Here is a 6,688-nt window from a genome sequence, read left to right as displayed (position 1 = left end):
TCGGAGAGAGAGATCATTGGTAGCTATATTGTAATCTGTCTATAAGAGTATATCTCTCTATAATGGTATAGAGAGGTTATTTATATCTAAATCATAGTCTATATTGATAGATCTAGCCATCCATAATTTATATAGAGAGATCATTTGTATCTATATTGTAATCGATCTATAATTTATATAGAGAGGTTACTTATATCTAAATTATAGTCTATATTGATAGATCTAGCCATCCATAATTTATATAGAGATCATTTGTATCTATACTGTAATCTAGATAGATAGTCTATCTATCTGTAATAGTATATCTATCTATAATTTAAATAGATAGATCATTTATATCTATATTATAATCTAGACAGATAGATCTAGCTATCCTTACATAATTTATATAGAGATCATGTATATCCATATTATAATCTAGATAGATAAATAGATTAGATGATTTACCATCCATCCATCGATCTTGATTATAATATAGACATAAATGATCTCTCTATAAATTCTAGGTCGATAGATAGATTAGATGATATACCATCCATCTATCTATCCTGATTATAATATAGGTATAGATGATCTCTCTATAAATTATAGATCGGTCGACAGATAGATAAGGTGATATATCATCCATCATTCGATCTATAATTTATAGAGAGATCATCTATATCTATATTATAATTTACTAGGTATTTGTATATCCACATTTAAACATAAAAAAGAAAAAAATATAACGCATATAATTATATATACGTATCTAGACATAATTATATATGTATATAACTCTCTATAGATGGATATATAGAATAATATATCTGGGTATCTATATACACATACAATACCTTTAATTGAGATGTATACTAATTATACGCATGTATTAAAAATGTCAAGTTTTTAGACTTACACTTATTAGGTATAGACAAGTATATTTGTGTAGACGAATATTGTGTCTATACATTTCCTAGCACAAAAGTGATACAGAGCTCGTATAGACACGCACAGTGTAAATATGTCCGCTCTTCCCTCCGGATTGTCTACTTGAACTGATAGATCGCAAAAGATAAAAGAAAAAAAATTAGACTGTAGATCAGCGAAAAATTCCATTTCAACCTGGACACATTCCCGAAGACATCCCTGCTGTTTCCGGGCTAATCGGAGATTGTAAATTCACTCGGGCAAAGACCTCGCGTTATTTCTCAATTCACCCCTATGCGCATTTCGGGCTCAACCTCACAATCCAGTCATTGAGGACAGCCATTGCTATTTAATAAGTCACCACTCTGCCCTCTCCCGTATCCCCCCAAAGTAAGAGACGGGGCACTAAACACAGGCCATTTATTGCTGGCTACCGTCAATGCTTATCCCTTATTGATGCCGCCAATCCCTGCCACACTCAGCCGGATGTGAATGCACTAAAGTGAAACACTCCGGCATCGCAGCGGTCCCCCGGTCTCAAAAGTGAGGAAGCCCAGCTGAGCTCAGAGAAGGGCGCCCTGCATTTTGAGCCAGGCAGCAGAGAAAACGTGAGCGCGATGATGTCTGAAAGCAGCACACCCAGAAAACCCTTCCGAGTGGCGAGAGGTCACAGCTACAGGCGATTTAAAGAAATGCGAAATATAGAGCTTACATTCCTGGAAAGTCACTGCGGGCAGAGAAAGCAAGTAGAGACACCAGAGAAGGGTTATTTGTCCTGTCTCAACACAGAGGAGACTCAGCCACACACCTTTTCCCATTCAGCTGCAGCTGTTTGACAGGTCAGAGGCTTCCAGAAGCTCAAACTACGAGGAAATGCACAAATCCTCTCTGGCTTTCTTTGGTGGATCGTAGGCGGTAGCGCCTTTAAATGCGAGTGATATTTGTGAAGGGAAAAAACTGTCAATAGATTTCTCCATAGGACTTGTATTCATTTGCAGCAGATTTACCAGTAACATTCTACATACAAACGATTTAAAGAGACCAATAACCTCTGCAATCGACAAATAGATTCCATACATAAATACAGATTACACACACACACATACATATTACACATAGCACACACATTATCTATCTACATATAGATAGATATTGTGTGTATGCAATATATAAAAACACACACACGTTATACTCATACGCATACATATGTATATGTGCATATACGTATTTATATAAATCAAATGTGTACTATATATAGCACCATATACGTATTTTATGCAGATATGTACATACACATTATCTATCTATCTATCTTATGTCTGCATATGCTATTTATATGCTATTATTTGTCGGTGTGTAAATATATACATACACATTTGTTTATTCAATCCCTCTGTTTTGTCTTCGGTTGAAATTGACCAGAGATCGCCTTCAAAAGAACCTGTTTTTACCTTGGGATCAATACGTGAAGCGTCTAAAAACACACGTGGGGAACCACCTCCACGCTACCTTTGCTTCTGTGTTTATTTTTTTAGCTGATGCAAAAAAAAAAGCAGTTTGTATTTCACATTGTAAGTATCCGAGTGAAACTATTAAAAGGGCTGGGGAAACGGGCAGAAAACTCGCCTGTTCGGTGTGTAATTTTGCATGATTTTGAAAGGTGCTTTTAAACATCGCATTTTTAAGAATTGCTCCCCACCCCCAGCTACTGTGTTGTTCGAGAGCTGCCTTTCCTGCAATGAGCACTACCCACAAATGGAGAGACGTGTGTTTAAATTCCTCGAGAAAAAAAACTAGTTTAATCCCGTCCATGCAATTGAATGTTCCTTGTACTTTGTGTGTGTGTGTGTGTGTGTGTGTGTGTGTGTGTATGTGTACCAGATGTCTGAAGATGGTATGTGTGTGTGTTTGTGTGTGTGTGTGTGTGTGTGTGTGTGTGTGTGTGTGTGTATGTGTACCAGATGTCTGAAGATGGTATGTGTGTGTGTTTGTGTGTGTACCAGATTTCTGGAGATGTGTGTACACCAGATTTCTGGAGGGGTGTGTGTGTACCAGATTTCTGGAGATGGGGTGAGTGTGTGCACAGCGTACCAGATTTCTGGAGATGGTGTGTGTGTGTGTGTGTGTGTGTGTGTGTGTGTGTACCAGATTTCTGGAGATGTTGTGTGTCTGTTTGTGTGTGTACCAGATTTCTGGAGATGGTGTGTGTGTACCAGATTTCTGGAGATGTGTGTGTACACCAGATTTCTGGAGGGGTGTGTGTGTACCAGATTTCTGGAGATGGTGTGTGTGTGTACCAGATTTCTGGAGATGGGGTGTGTGTGTGTGTGTGTGCGCGCAGCGTACCAGATTTCTGGGGACGCTGTCCGGAACACATGGCGGGGAAAGCCGCAGCACAGCGCGGCTGGAGGAGAAAAGAGCACGTCTCTATGGAAATGTGTCCAGAAGGGAATCGGGCACGTAGGAGCAGCAAACCCGTCTGACCAGTCTGTGGCAAAGGGCTGCCAGCGATGGGATCAGGTTGCTGAAAGCCTGCAGTTTAGGATTAGCGAGGAAAGCTGCAGCTCATGGGAGAGGAAGAATCTCCTAATGCGGTGTTGGAAAAGACATTAAAAAACCCAGCGCCCAGCCTTTGGAGTGTGTCCGTGTTACACTTCATACATCGCTGTTAAAGAGGATAATCCGGGGGAGTGGGGAGGGAGGTGACACACACGAGGGAAGGAGATCAGGTCTCTAGAAAACAGCGCGCCAGATTCTGGCCAGCTACAGCAGTGTAAATCCGGAGTGACGTCAGTGGAGTCGCTCCAGATTTGCCCCCGTGTAAACGCGAGGCGGATCAGGCCCATTGACCACAGGGCCCGAGAGAGATTTGCGTTCATTGCAAGCGATGGGTTCTCGGTCGTGTCTATAGAACCCGTTCGGTGCAAGCATCTGCCCGGCTGCCCTTTGCAGGTCCATGAGCCACGTGGGAACTCACCCGGGTTCCACCTAGGACCCCGTTAAAACAAAGGACCGTGCAAAGAAAACGCCGCAAGAATTCGTTGGGAAAAGGCGCAGAAGCACGAATTAAATCCCCTCTATTGGGGCATTAACGCCACGCGCTGCCGGGAGGGAAAAGCCAACGAATCCGCGCCGAACTGGTTTTAAATTCATTAAAAAAAATGAGTCTCGACCGTGTTGAAAATTCAAATTTTGTATTATTATTTCTTTAAATCGGAGCAAATGCTCTGGTGGCTTATCCGACCCCTCCATAGCTGTATGTAGACTGGGCGCTTATTATCTCCGCCTACCGTGTGTGTTTTGTTACAAGCCACAGCTAGGCTTGTTGCAGCCGAGGCAGGGAGACACGCCCAGGGACACACAGAAAGCCTGTGGCAGACCAGGAAAAGGCCCCTCCCAAGACTAATGCGCTGACTGCAGGCTTCCCCCCGGCGGGATCTGCCATCTATAGTCCATTGGCTAGAAATCCGGCCGACTCTGGGAGCGATATTCTGGGGGTTGGGTTGTTTTTAAGTAGATTTGTGTGTCTGTATCAACGGACAGGATCGTGTTCAACCCACAGGAGATGCTGGGTCTTCTGTCTGTCTGACTTTGCCCCGACGCTGGGTGTGTGAACGGAGTCCGCATTCTGCGGCGCAACGGCGCATCTCTCCTTTCCCACGGCCAGATTTTCTGTTGGCCACCAGCTCATTCATTAAACACAGCACCAAAAGTACTAACCGCCCTGCCAGGAAAATATCCACCTCCCCCCACCCCAAACCTGGATCTGGGCTGACGATTTAAGGATTTTTAAAAGCTAGATCTAGTCTGGTGCCAGCACGTCAGATTATCCTTTCCCCTGGATTAATGGTGGAGCAATATTCGGTTTTTTTCCCCCATCATGCCCAAGGTCTATTTAATTTGACAATGAAAAAGCACAGATCAGAAAGGAAAGCTGGGCGGGGCGGGGCGGGGGGGGGGGCTGGGGATCGGAGTCCTTCCGAGCTACTGAGCGTCTAACAGAGTCCAGGGTTTTGCCGGACGAAGCAGAAATGATTGAAGGAGGAGGAGGGAATGGTTCGTAGTTATTCCCCGGGTGGGTTCCTTGCAGTGCTGCAGGGAGGCTGGGTCTGACTTCCGGGGCTGCCCCTTAGCTCTGGTCTGGTGACTTCAGCCATGGACGGGCAAGGCAAGGAGAGGGGGAGCTGCTCCCAGACACAAACACACTGGACCATTCCTAGAGCAGGGCCACTGAGCTCTGCTGAGATGCAGGAGAAGTGAGCTCATGGCATCACTGGTTTCAGAGTCGCAGCCCTGTTAGTCTGTATCCGCAAAAAGACCAGGAGTCCTTGTGGCACCTTAGAGACTCACACATTTATCTGAGCATAAGCTTTCGCGGGCTACAGCCCACTTCATCGGATGCATGGAATGGAAAATACAGGAGGAAGATATAGATACATATATAGATATAGCTATAGACACACACACACACACACACACACACACACACACACACACACACACACACACACACACACACACACACACACACACACCATGAAACAATGGGTATTACCATACACACTCTAAGGAGAGTGCTCAGTTAAGGTGGCATCCCTGATACTGCTCTGGGCTGAGCAACCAACTTGGAAGAAGAATTGAATGGCAGGTGTTCTGCCAACAGAAGGGGCACTGAAGTCCTGTGTTTACTTTTGTTTGCATTGATATGGAAAGCGAGAGAAAGAACCAGACTGACTCAGGGCCTGATCCTAAACCTACTGCTGTCAATGGAAAGCCTCCCATTGATTTCCCTGGGCTTTGAGTCAGGTTCTCGAGGACAGCGAGACAGAAGGTGATTAAAAGAAAGAAAGAAAAGGTGGGGAAAGGACCCAAACACAGGCAATGACCTGAGAGGGGAGGTGTTAATGTTAATTCACTTCAAGAATAATATCTGAGGTTGGGATGAAAAATAAAGTGGTGTGACTCCTCCACGCAGTAGAAGAGGGAGGGGAGGTCTTAACCCTTAAAGATGAGAGGCAGAGGTGAAGCGGGATTAAATGAATGGTGGGAGGTATTAAAGTGGTGTATATATTTAGAGTAGATTAGCTATGAGTATATAAAAGAGCTGTGCATGTGTACAAAACACAGAATTGCTTAAATGACTCATTCTGTATTTGGCTGGACTATTAGTGTGGCTATTAAAGAGTGTCTTCATCACTACGATTTCAGCTTCCTCCAGCTCTGAGTTTGGGGATTGGGTGTCTTTATGGCAGAAGGTGTTAAAGGGAGATGAGTGTGTGTATTTGCTTCTCTTTGTGGTAAAAGGACTAGCTGGAAATTGGGAAGGCACCCAGGGACTCTCTGCCAGCACAGAAGAGAGAGAAAAGGAGGGGGTTTAAAACACATATTTTATTTTTGGTTTGCATAGTGTTTGTCTTCCCTTCCCTATTGGCCTAGAAAAAAAAATGGATCTTTGCCATGGCTGTGGATAAATAAACCCTTCCCATAGCCCCTCAAGAGATGCTCTCTTCTGCCCAGAGCATAGTAAGACTATCTCCACATTGCATCTGAAGAAGTGGGTTTTTTACCCATGAAAGCTTATGCCCAAATAAATCTGTTAGGCTTTAAGGTGCCACCGGACTCCTTGTTGTTTTCTTAGTAGCTGTTTCCCAACTTTGTGATCTGGCATTTCTACAGGGCTTTAGAGAACACAGAGAAGACACGGACCAGGCCCTGACTAGCTTACAGTCTAATTCAGTGGTTCTCATCCTTTTCCACACCAGCACCCGCCTCCCATCTA

The sequence above is a fragment of the Mauremys reevesii genome, linkage group 1, assembly GCF_016161935.1.
Source record: "Mauremys reevesii isolate NIE-2019 linkage group 1, ASM1616193v1, whole genome shotgun sequence".
In the NCBI taxonomy this organism is placed as follows: domain Eukaryota; kingdom Metazoa; phylum Chordata; order Testudines; family Geoemydidae; genus Mauremys; species Mauremys reevesii.
The sequence above is the reverse complement of the archived record's forward strand: the minus strand, read 5'-3'. Positions refer to the sequence as shown.